This window comes from Chrysemys picta, chromosome 4, assembly GCF_011386835.1.
Source record: "Chrysemys picta bellii isolate R12L10 chromosome 4, ASM1138683v2, whole genome shotgun sequence".
In the NCBI taxonomy this organism is placed as follows: domain Eukaryota; kingdom Metazoa; phylum Chordata; order Testudines; family Emydidae; genus Chrysemys; species Chrysemys picta.
In genome coordinates, this window is record NC_088794.1 from 98,115,658 (window position 1) to 98,129,096 (window position 13,439).

Sequence of the window (13,439 nt, forward strand, 5' to 3'; positions counted from 1 at the left end):
ATAATAGGTTAAACAGGGTGAATTTGACACGGACAAGATATATTTTGGTGGCAATGGTAGTATACTTCCACACTGTCAGTCAGGAAAAGGTGATGTCCACAGAATGACAGTAAGGATGATTTATATAATTTACAAGACCATGGGTAAAGCAGTTGTTGAACCCCTTGCTAAGTAGATTGAGTATAGGCTTTTTAGAAACTGATTTTCCCCCTAGAGTCTTACCATTTTTCATTTTAATCCCTGATAATGTGGCATGACTAAATCCATAAGCATTGTTGTACTCTTGCAAGAGATTTAAAAAAAATTAAATTCATTTATGGTGTTTGTTAGATCTGCAAACAGGTTTTTTGGATGCAATGGCTGCACTGTAAATTGGCAAAACTTCTGTGAAATAGTGTCAATTTTGTGAAGAAGAAAAAAAAAAAGGTATAGTATTTCCATCAGGAGGAGTAGGGCAAATTTGAGCAGGTATCAGTGTCACAAGCTTGAGAGCCCAGAACAGCCTCGCTTCTATTCCTATCTCAAATCCTTACAGGTTTTAATAATACTTTGGACATATTATAGTATTCTACAAACAGTTGGCCAGATTCTCCTCTCAGTTACATGGTGTACATCAAGAATAACTGTAATGAAGTCAATAAAATTAAAATGGTCCATAGATTATAAAGACAAAGGGAACCATTGTGACTACCTAGTTTGACTTCCTGACAACACAGGGCATGGGACTTCCCTGAATTAATTCCTGTTTGAACTAGAGCATATCTTTTAGAAAAACATCTACCACAAGACATAGCAAGTTGTTCTAATGGTTAATTACTCTCACTGTTAAAAATCTGTATCTTATTTCTAAATGTGTCTAGCTTAAACTCCCAGACATTGGATATTGTCATACCTTTTTCTGCTAGATTTAAGAGCCCTCTATTATCAAATTTCTGTTCCCTGTAAGTGTTTTATACACTGAAATCAAGTCACATCTTAACCTTCTCTATCATAATCGAAATAGATTGAGCTCCTTGAGTTTTTCACTATAAAGCATGATTTCCAACCCTTCAGTCCTCTTCTCTAAACCCCCTCCAGTTTTTTAACATCCTTCTTGAATTGTGGACATCAGAACTGGATTCACTACTCCAGTAGTGGTCATACTAATGCCCAAAAGAGAGGTAAAATAACCTCCCTACTCCTAATCAATATTCACTTGTTTATACATATGCAAACTTGATCAGTAATGATCTTATCTTTTCTTGCAGGTCATTGATAAAACTATTATATCGCATAGAGTTACAAATGGATCCCTGTGGGACTCCTCTAGAAACACAATGATGATTCTCCAGTTACAGTTATATTTTGAGATCTATCCATTATCCAGGTTTTAATCCATTTAATATGTGCTGTGCTGATTTTGTAATCATTCTAGTTTTTTAATCAAAATGTCATGTGGTACCATGTCAGATGTCTTACAGAAGTCTGTTTATGACCTGCTCTATTACCTTTATCAACCAAATTTATAATCTTATGGAAAAAAATCAAGTTAGTTTGACAAAATCTATTTTCCATAAACCCATGTTGAAGGGCATTCATTATATTACCCTCATCTAATTCTTTATTAATTGAGTTTCATGTTAGCCATTCCACTCTTTTGCCTGCGATTGATGTCAGGCTGGAAGACCCGTAACTAACTGGGTCATCTCATTTACCCCTTTTAAATACTGAAACAACACTAGCTCCTTCCAGTCCTCTGGAAGTTCCCCAGTGTTCCAAGATTTATTGAAAATAAACATTAAGGGTTCGGATTGCTCCTGAGCCAGTTCTTTTAAACATCTTGGGTGCAAGTTATTTCATCTGGACCTGCTGATTTAAAAAACTTTAGTAACTGCTGTTGAACATCATTCAGAGTTACTGTTGGAATGGAAAGATCCTCCTGACTTTCTGTTCCAGTTAGCGTTATATTGATGTAAAACTCTTGTGGAAGGAGAATAATTATGCCTAACGACCTCCCTGTGAAATAGGCAAGTATTGTTGTTCCATATTTGACACACTGGGAATTTGAGGCTCAGAGTGGGTAAGTGTCTTGCTCAAAGTGACAATTTTGAAATCAGGATTATAACCCAGGTTTTCTGATTTCTAGTTCATGCCTAATCCACTACAAAAACCTTGTGACCCCTGCCACTACCCCCTTTTGGGTCACAAGTCCAACAGTTATACCACCATAACATTTCAGATTTAAATATCTGAAATCGTGAAATTTATGATTTTTAAAATCCTATGACCGTGAAATTGATGAAAATGCACCGTCAATTAGACTACAATGTGTCCTAGAGCAATGATTTAACATTTGTGACTTTGTAAAATGGTGGTAATGATATTTGCCAGAGGCAAAAGGGAAATAAAAATGTTTTAAGAGTACACTGAGAAGTATGTGTAGCACCCTACCAAATTCACAGCTGAGAAAAATGCGTCACAGACCGTGAAATCTGGTCTCCACTGTGAAATCTGGTTTTGTGTGTACTTTTACCCTATATTATTCATATTTCACAGGGGAAACCAGCATTTCTTAAACTGGGGGTCCCAACTCAAAAAGGGGTTGCAGGGGGGGGGTTGCAAGGTTATTGTAGGGGGGTCGTGTTATTGCAACCCTTACTTCTGCACTGCCTTCACTGGTCGGAGAGTGGTGGCTGCTGGCCAAGGGCCCAGCTCGGAAGGCAGCAGCACAGAAGTAAGGATAGCAATACCATACCATGCCATCCTTACTTCTGTGCTGCTGCTGCCAGTTGTGCTGCCTTCCGAGCTGGGCTCCCGGCCAGCAGCTGCTGCTCTCTGGCCATCCAGCTCTGAAGGTAGGGTCACCGCCAGCAGCAGCGCAGAAGTAAATGTGTCAATACCATGACCCCCCTACAAAAACCTTGTGACCCCTGCCACTACCCCCTTTTGGGTCACAAGCCCAACAGTTATACCACCATAACATTTCAGATTTAAATATCTGAAATCATGAAATTTATGATTTTTAAAATCCTATGACCGTGAAATTGATGAAAATGCACCGTCAATTTGGTAGGGCCCTCAGTATGTGGATAGGTTTTGCATATGGGGAAATTGAAAGAGAGATTAAGTGATTTTCAGGGTGTCATTGTGACCTTCTTAATAACTGGGGTTCTAATCCTTATTATGCCTGTGATTTCCTGTTTGACCCTCTCATAGGGAAACTGAGGCTATCTGTTAGATTTGCAAAATATTTCCCTACCTTATAGTAATAGGTGTGAGGCCTGATAAAAATAATGTTTATTGCAATGTAAGTGCAGTTTCAGTCAATAAAAGAAGTAGCAGAGGTGAGAATAGAATTCAGGATTTTAGGCTTCCATGTTTTGTTCATTCATCTGTGCCATAAGGTCTCTAGGAAGATGACCCTGTCTCCTCTCACGTCTTGCAACTTTATATGCAAGGGTTTTTTCCCCTCAGGTTTTGCATGATTCCCTACAAAAAATGTTCACATTTTTTGGGGAAAAAAAAACAAAAAACCTTTTTACAGATTTCAACCAACTCTATTAGTGCTTTTTCTGCCAATTTACATCTAGAGTGCAAATTGTTATCATAGTGCCTGAGCACTAGTTACCTCATTACAATAACTCTCTCTATAGAAATAAATGTATTAAAGCGGCCGGGGGAAATGGATAATATGTTATGGAAAATCTCTCTATATTGGACTATATAATTCAAGATTAAATGCACATTTGTGGCTAGTAATTAGAACACAGGATTGGATGGCAATGCTTCTGGGTTCTGTTCCTGCCTCTGCCACTGGCTTACTAAGTGAGCTTGGGCCAGCCACTTAGCTGCTCTCAGTCTAAAATGGATATAATACTTTACTACTACACAAAGGAAATTTTGAGATCTACTGGTTTGTAAAGTGTGTTGTGATTATTGGATAAAGGGCATTCTAGAAGTGCAAAGTATTATTATATTGTTAACGCATTGTTTTCAGTTTAGATACTCTTCCATAGTAACTCTGAAACAAATTACAGTATTTTTTTCAAGAGAAAGTTGTGTTTGCTTCTCATAGCCGTACTCTTTTTATACTGGAACTTGATAGTGGATCATTAAGAATTCAAATGCATTAGTTGAATGACATGCAAGTTTATTTCTGGTGTCTCTGGAGATGAGAGAAAGGCTTCAGCAATTCAGTATCATAATTAACATTTTAAAGAGGAATAATCCAATGAAATGAAAAATTACTGCTGTTTAGTGATTTAAAATAAAAATTATTTTAGGTTGTGTGGATAAATAATTTCTGAAATGTCTGTTTGTTATTTAAATAGGTTTATACAGGTACATTACAGCTGGCTTTATAGTCTGCTTTTACTCTTTCCATATTTTCTAAGTCAAAGAACATGAGAAGCTTAGATATGTAAGACTGCATTCAAAGGTCTCTAAAGGGGGAATTTTTGCATAGAATTTTGCAAGCTACATAGAAATCTAAAATTGACTATTTTAAAGTGTTTTCAGAAGTAGGCTTCTTTTCCTACAAGGAGGGCTTGGTTGCTCAGATACCATTTTTTTTCTTTTTAAACATGGGTAATATATGCAGGGCTTAAAAATAATTACATGCCCACTTGCCCATGTTTAGTAGTAAACTTTCCAGGGCGGGAACTGTCAGCTTCTGCAGAATCAGAGCTTTCATTTAAAACAACAAGGACAATAACATCTAAAATACAAAATGTTTCTAGCCCTTGTGACTGTAAAGATAACCTTCCAAATGTAAATCAAATGTAAACAATACATCACTGTCTTCCAGAATCTGTGGACAAATAGCTGCATTGCATCTGCTGTTGCTCAGAGTTTTACCAAGCTGCAGCAGTCTTTGTCAGTGTTACTGCTGCCTCAGGATTCTGAATATGTGCTATGAAAACCAGCAATTAGGTCAATTTCACTTCTTCTATTGCTCAAAGCTTTTCCAAGCAGCAGAGGTAGCATCTGGAGCTATTCATTAGGGAAGAGGGCAGAAATAGGGAGAGGGGTAAAGTAGTGCCAATATCCCCAGCAGCAGCAAGAAGGCTGAGGGAGGAGTACAGTAGCAGTATGCTTCTGTTGAACCCCTCCATACCTGCCACAGCAGCCAGGACACTAGAAGAGGGATAGAGTAATAAAAATCTCCACCTGCTGTAAGCAGCTAGGAGACTCTGGGGTGTCGGAGGTAAAAGAACAAATAGAGTGGGAGGAGCTTCAAATTTATAAGACACATGCTAGCTAGAGGGTGACATGAAAGATGAATCCCCCAAGCAGGCTTCAGGCTCAGCTCCCTGGTAGGAATTCCAATGGGGTTGGCTTCTCACTTGACAGTTGCCTCTGGATAGTGGGAACCCACATATTTTTGGCTCTTCATTGTATCAGTCTTTGGCTAGTAGGTTTAGTCTTCTGGCGATTAGGTGTTTGGTAGAATTTTGAAGTCCTTTTATGTATGTGAGTGGAAGTTTCTGTGATTGGGTGGATGGATGGTTGTTTTATGTTTGATAGGTGAGGAACAGGTGAGAAAAGGGGAGAAATTATTTGAATAAGATAGAAAAGAAGTAAGGAAAGAAGAGAGCAGGAAGAAGAAAGGAGAGCCAACATACTGAGGGGGCCGTGGAGGAAAGGAAGAGAGAAATACAAATGGGGAGAGAAGGAATGGAAGAAACATATATTAAAAGTAAAGCAAGAAAAGAGACATTCTCTCTTCTAGGAAAGAAAAGTATGTTGAAACCAGTTAGGAACAGAGGGTAGAATAACAATAAGAGATCTGTAGTAAGGTACTTTTTAAAAGAAATAGTAAATAGAAAAATAACTAACTATTACAGTAAAATATAGGGTATGTAAAACAGTGCACAACTGTTTTATTTTTTTTAATTTCCGGGGGTGTGACTTTGTGCGTGTGGCAGCATTGGTATCCTTCATCATGGCTAGTAAGCTTAGTGTTTGGACTAGTAGATCTTGGGTATATTTTATTTTTTAAACCCTGTCAGATAATAGAATCTCACTGTGAAGTGATTCACAGGATATTTTTATGTCGGACCAATGACAATTTCGACTGCGTGCTCTGGCTACCCACACCCTTTGGCTTGTACAGCTGTGATCTGAGTTAAAGCAATTTAGGTACAAGATGTTCTTTTTTTGTAGCTCTGTTGAGCCCCTTGTGTTCAACCATTGTATTGCAAATATATACATTATACCTTTTTGCTATATTAACACTGTGCTATTACCTCATTGTACTATAGTTTGCCTTTTATAAAAGGCTGGAATTGACACTACCAGATTTAGTTGAGATCCTATTTTTGTAAATGGGGATTTATTTTCCTATGTAATAAAATATATCTTTTAAAATTTGATACCGCCATTGTGTAAAATGCTCTTTGCTTTAGTGGATTGACTTAGATAATGAAGTACAGAAAATCTGTTTTGCAAATAGTAACAGAAGGATGGCTTATGAATGTGTTCTTTGCATATATTTTCCTAACTATTAAATAAAAAGCAATGTGAAGGATTTAAATCTTAGTTAACAATTCCAGGACAAACCCAGAGAAGGACATTAATAAGATTATTTGGAAAAAATAATTATGCAAAAGAGATCAGTGCAGGAAAATTGTACAGTGCAGGAAATTTAACAGGACAAAATATTTACCTGAGAAGGTTTGAACTTATCAGTCTAAAGGTTATACTTAACTGAAAATCACTGATTTATTGCCTGTAAAATCATGGTAATATTATTGTGAGCAAAGGTATAAAGTAGTATATGAAATAAAAACTTACCTGGAGATATTTGATTGAATCTCATTGATTGAAGCTCATTTGTCTGTGCTCTGTCTGAATATATGGAAAGACACCCACCAGGTAGGAAGCTTTTCTGTTTAAGTGCATTCTTCTCCCGTGTCTTGTGATTTCTTTTTCCACAGCATCTTTATTCGTTGCTGCTGCTTTGTTTTGTGGTAGTGGTTGTTTCTAATTTATTCTCAGACATCCTGAATACTTGATTGGATTCTATATGCAGCATTTTAGGTTATTCTGTTCTTTCAAGTTTCCAGAAAGGGAGCTCTGAACTTCACATCTCTTCAAACAATAGAGGCAGATGAACATACCCCAGATAACTCAAGTGTTCAGTACTTATTAAAAATTGATTAAAAGCTTTAGCATCCAGTAAATCCCATCTGTTTTCTGTAGATGATTCCAACAGTGAAAAGTTCTTGTTTTCCTATAAATTCAGTAGCTTCCACATTTGTATGTTGCTTTGAAAAACAATAATACATGATCAGTGGACCTCAGGTTTTGCCTTAACTTTTCACCCATGCTTCAGCCTCATATTTGTAAGGGATGATGAAGGGTCTGCTCCTCTCTGCTTCTAATGCTTCTGTCAGACACAGATGTGAAACGCTGTTTTTGAACAGGAGAAAAAAAATCCCGAAGGGTGTAGTGTTTTGTCACATCTCGGGACAGTGAGCATGCATGGCATCAATGAGTAGCTGATATGAGCTATGCAAACCTGGCACTGAACTGACAGGATGACGCTTTCATACATAATAAACCTATTAATTATTTCTTCTGATGGACAGCAGTGTATACTAGAAGAAAAAAAGCAGCAGATTATAATATTAGGTTTGATAGGTGCTCTCTGTTTGAACAGCTTGTCATCAAGAAATGAATCCAGGAAAAGACTGCTGCTTTTGGGTGTGATCAGGTAGAATGGACTGTGGTTGTTTTGACACAGTAAGTGACGTATGTGGGGTAGAGTGACCAGACAGCAAGTGTGAAAAATCGGGAAGGGTGTGGGGGGTAATAGGCATCTATGTAAGACAAAGCTCCAAATATCAGGACTGTCCTATAAAATCGGGACATCTGGTCACCCTAATGTGGGGGTAAAAGCTCTTCAGATTAAGGCCTCTTTATTGCTAGCTGGAATCAAAGATTAATAATCCAAAAAGAGACATTATTGAAAATTCTGGTTTTGTTGTAGTCTGCTTAATATTTGTGGATCTGGCTATAGTCTTGCAGTTTGTTTCATTTACAACTTTGTTGTGCAGATTCAGCCTACAAACTTGCTCTGTGTTTTCTCCATTGAACAAATAATTTTAAAACATTGTTTTTCTTATCTTAATTTTTTTTTCATTCATTACTGAAGAAGTTACTTGCAGGTGAAAAAGATATTGTTTCAGACTTGTTACCCATTTTTGTTGGTTGAGACAATGGTTTTCTGACTCACAAATCCTTTTTTTAATTAGGTGTTAATTTCAAGCAAATTGTTCTCCTTTTAATGTCAGTTGAATAATTGCTCTCTTAAGATTAATATGCCTCTTCATACAAATTAAATAATGTATTTTTAAAAATATATTTAACATAGCATAAACCCTCCCATCAAAAATCTGTCCTTAAAGATTACAGGGTAAAATCTTCATTCCTTGCACCCACGTATTTCCGTTAATGCTAATAGAAAACCTGTACGTGTATTGTGGGGAAAATCTTAATTTAAAGCTTGAAGGGAAGAGGAGTGGGGAAGAGAGACTGCAAAAATAAGCCTGTGTGTATTGGCAGTCCATCATATATATGGGGAACAACTTTCAGAACTTGCTCCAATCCTACTTCAGTTGTACGAGCAAGCTCATCTTCATTATTAGCTTAACAAATGCATGAGAGCATCTGGCTGGGTCCCTTGGTTCATCCAGTCAGTTAATGATGAATGCAGTTAGTACAAACCCTATGTCCCATATATAAGGCCCTATGAAGTTCCCGTCAATGATAAACATGTCATGGACCATGAAATGTGGTCTTGTGTGTACTTTTACCCTATACAATATAGATTTCACAGAGAAACCAGTGTCTCTCAAACTGGGGGTCCTGACTCAAAGAGGGGTTGCAAGGTTTTTGTAGGGGGGTCATGTTATTGCCACTCTTACTTCTGCACTGCCTTCAGTGGTCAGAGAGTGGTGGCTGTTGGTCGAGGGCCCAGCTCTGAAGGCAGCAGCACAGAAGTAAGGGTAGCAATACCATAGTATGCCATCCTTACTTCTGTGCTGCTGCTGGCAGTGGCGCTGCCTTCCGAGCTACAAAAACCTTGCGATCCCTGCCACTATCCCCTTTTGGGTCACGACCTCTACAGTTACAACACTGTGAAATTTCAGATTTAAATATCTGAAATCATGAAATTTATGATCTTTAAAATCCTCTGACTGTGAAATTGATCAAAATGCACCATGAATTTGGTAGGGCCCTACTCGTACATATTTCCAAATGGCTCTGGAACACCATGGGCCCTAAGCCCAGAGTTATGCTACGTAGCTGCTGTCCAAATCCAGCCCAGTGAATGATAGCTGTAGTTGCAAATCCAAACAGTCAATTCTGTTGCCCTGTAAAGGAAGGAGTCTGAGCTGCCCATGGTACAGTGCATATGTGATGTAAAATCCAGTGCTGGAATTTGACATCCGGGCAGGTTTTCAGGAGTAATATGGAGACTGCCTATTTCATAGTTCCTTTATCATCCTATCTGGAAGCACTGAATGTTTACCTGGAGTTTATATCCTACTCTGAAATGAAGAGGCTCTAAATTGGTTAGGAAACTTTTAGAAGATCAAATTCCTGCAAAATATCGGAACCTGATGAGAGGCTATCCGTTTGTGTGTAGAAATAAATATGCCTCCGTATTTTACATGTATGGCTGGGTAATTTTGCAAAGGACAAAGAAAGCATGCTAGTGACTGTCCTGTGATTATTTTATGTGTGTGTGTGTGTGTGTGTGTGTGTGTGTACACGCACAATGGCACTTTTTGTCTTTAAAGATCTAAACCGTCTATATCGATAGACTATATGTGTACTGCATCAGTGAAATGCAGCTATCTCAGAACTGGTGGTTAATATGAAACTGTTGCACAATGGTAGGGTGAAGGTAAAACTACCACTATGCACAAAGTGCCATAGGAGTCTAAGGAAGCAATTCATGGAGGCAAGAAAGTTCAAACTCTTAAGCACAAATTTTGTCTGAAATCACTGTAATAACTGTAGTGACTGAATGCCTGTCATCTCACTATGAACCATCCAGTATACAGTGGGTGATTAATTCTTGGACAGACCTGGCTGTCATGCCAACTTTGAGCAGATGGAAAACCTGGTGAGGTGCTCTGTAATGGTAGGGGATGCCAATCTCCATGTAGCTGTTATTACACTTAAACCATTAATCTGGTCCTTTGCTGTTGGCCATCCGTTGAGTGTTTAGCATTGGCATCCTTAAAGAAAAAAGGAAAAACTTATTAAAACCCACATAATGTTTTCTCCTCATGTTCTACCCTACCTAAAACCATCATAGACCAAAGTGACAGGGAATGTTCATTGGGTATATTGGGGTCTAGACTCTCCTCGGGTAATAATATCTTGAGGCTGTCTACATGAAAATTAAACAACGTATGAGCAATACAGTTATTCATGTTAAGGGGATGACCAACTTTAAAATAAATTTTGCATGAGAAGTAGGGAAGCACTGAAGTTGAAATCACCCTTATATAAAATTCATAGCTATTGATGGTAAATAACGTGTGCATAAGGCCTCTCATCTTTGGTCCTGTTCAGTTTAAAAATCCAGTCATTATTCCCTCCCATGTGTTGCTGGAGGCCATGACTAGCTTGTGTGTGAGGGCCACTTGTTTAATGCTCTGGAAAACAGATTTTCCAGGATTAATTTATCAGTAAAACAATTTTAAGATTAAATGTTCCTGATAATTAGAGCTATAAGAGGTTGGGTGAACATTAGTTAATGTCAATAGGAAGGGTGAGAATCTCAAAGAAGAAAAAAAACATTTAGATGTGCTCTGTAGGCCTATCCCTCCTTTCTTCTTTTTTTCCTTTCCCAAATCCTTAAACCTATACTCACTTCCTCATCCCACTAAAAACAAACAAACAAATAAATAAATCCCACTCTTAACCTGTGACTAAATGTTGTCATTCTGTTTCTGCAGTTCTGTCTGATTTCATGTTTGGTGCAGCTTAATACTTCAGTGGTGACTTTTTGGGGGGGGAAGGGATACATCCACCACAATTTAAATCTCTAAAGAACTCCCTGTCTTTCTGCAGCAAATGTTGTAATTGTTTCAGTTCCTTTGTCTTCCAAGAGTAGTATCTGCTAGTGTGAACAAAACTGTTTCTCTCATTCAATTCTCTAGCCCTTCCTTTTGTAGTTTCTGGTTTTGTTGCTGCTATACAGTAATTAATTATTCACTCTTGCAATTGAAATACTTCTGCGCTGTGAATGGAATATGTGTTTATCTAAATTGAATCCTGCTGTAAAATTTTCAGTGACCGGTTTAGAATTTTGTACATTATATTGTTTGTCTATAAGAAAAATCAATAAATGTCTTAAAAATGAAGGAAGTCTTCAAAGATTAAAAGCTTTGTAATCAACCAGATATTAGATTAACATTAGATCATTTTAGTTTAATTGTTTTGTGTGGGATTAAAGAGTATGAACACTTTATTCTTAGAGGACTTCCTAATGAAAATTTGAAAGGAAAAATCTACATATGGCTAGTCTATACTACTGCACTACATCGGTGCATCTGCATTGGTGCAGCTGTGCTGCTGTAGTGTGTCTGGCGAAGCACTCTCCCGTCAGCATAATTACTCCACCTGAATATGAGGCAGAAGCTGTGACACCGCTATAAGTCGATGTGATTTATGTCGCTCAAAGGGTGGCTTTTACACATACCTTAGTGACGTAAGTTACATCGACTTAAGCGGTAGTGTAGACAAGCCCTTACTCTCAGTGAAAGTAGAAACATCATTCTCCCATATAATAGAATAAGAAAGCACCCCATAAAATGGGTCTTCCCTGTTCTCCGAGAAACATGGATTAGAATAGCCAATAGCCTCTGAATAGAAGCAGATGTATAATTATTTTTAGGTGGAAGGAAGCTATTGTTTGCAGAGAAAAAGTGTTGGTGTGCCAAGAGAGAATCTCTCACTTCATCAAAAACCTGAGGACTGTCACCCTCTTGAGTTTCTTCTCGGGCTTTGCATATGGCAGTCCAGTTTAAAAATACAAGGAGCTTTCATTTCAAATCCTTTGAGAACTGAGGCAAAATAGTTTGTGATTTTTACAAGTATATACCTGGTTAAAATTTTACTAATTTGGGAAAATGTTTTAAAAATTATTTAACTTTAATTATGGCTTTATGTTATTTGAAGGATTCTGACCTTTGATGCTACAAATATTTGCTGAGAGTTTACCCAATGAGATGTCAAGTGGAGATTTGTGCAGTTAGGATTAAAAACATTTTTAGAGAAAGTTGGAGAATTTTTATTGGATTAAACTATAAATTGATTGAAATGTGATATAATGATGTTTTAGTAATCCAGTTTTGAATATTTTTATATTCGGTTTAATTGTACGTTAACTATGCATTTTCATTTATATGTTAAAACTGAGATCATTCCTTTTCAGTGACTGATGTTAAAGGTAGGTGTTGAGCTTATTGAACATATAGGGGGGAAATAATGAATGTTTCACCAATATTTGAATTTCAGGTACATTTGGCTATTTTTGAGTAATTTAGTATTTGTGAACCTTTGAAACTGGTCTTCATGATTTGGTTAAATACATAGTAGAATATACATATTCTACTCAGCAATGTAATCAATCCAAGCTTGAATATCAATGCAAGATGCATTAAAATAATGCATAACTGTCATTTGTTCAATTGTGATATCTGTTGAATATTTTCGGATACTGGATAGAGGCAGTTTCACTAATGTTTTATGAAACCCAAACAAAAGTAAAAATTTATAGAATTTTGTATTAACAAATCTTGTTTAACCAACTCTGTTTTATATACTCTTTTAGCTGAGACGATAACCTTGTGCTTGTTATTGTCTTGTATTTTAGACATGGGAAAACATCCAGTAAATCTGACCTGTTTCTTTTTTATTAGGAAAATATTGGACTTCAGTAGTTCATTATGGGGGTATGATAGTGGTGATATTGCTGCTAAAAAATTTTGTACGATTTCGTGTGTGTGTGTGTGTGTGTGTGTGTGTGTGTGTAAGGGATCTTCCATTCCAAGCCTGACAATTCTAGTTGCCATAACAACTTGATTATAGCAGAGCATTTGCTACTGTAGTTAAGGTTGTGTCAGCACTTCCATTATAAGCTGCTGTTTTCAGGAATTTTTAATTCATTCACACTCCTCAGAAAATGGCAGGTAGCATCATGCCTGTATAACAAATTTTATTTTATGCAAAGCCTTTTTGTTACTTCTTAAAAACCTTGAGTAAATGTATGAAGTACAAAATAGGCTTATTGTTTTGAATGTGTTTTTCTTTGTTGCTGTAGAAAAACAACAAAAACTTGGGTTAAAATATTGGCCATTTCCAGTGTGCCTGGGGCCTGAGAGTGAGCAAGTTCGATTGCTCTTTCACAACCTATATACATACATAGATACATG

The 13,439-nt window shown here is 37.2% G+C and overlaps 2 protein-coding genes across 4 annotated transcripts in view; one reads left to right on the plus strand and one right to left on the minus strand.

The window, feature by feature from the left end:
* CHRM5 (cholinergic receptor muscarinic 5) overlaps positions 1-7,675 on the minus strand; it is an 82,230-nt gene extending 74,555 nt beyond the window's left edge. The window contains exon 1 of one of the 2 annotated variants that reach the window (XM_005303982.4): positions 6,775-7,675. The gene's annotated coding sequence lies outside the window, so the exon portion shown is untranslated. The remainder of the gene's footprint in view (positions 1-6,774) is intronic. The other variant, XM_005303981.4, reaches the window with a different exon arrangement.
* Positions 1-13,439, plus strand: part of AVEN (apoptosis and caspase activation inhibitor) — a 181,438-nt gene that overhangs the window by 62,639 nt on the left and 105,360 nt on the right. The gene's annotated exons all lie outside the window — the stretch shown is intronic.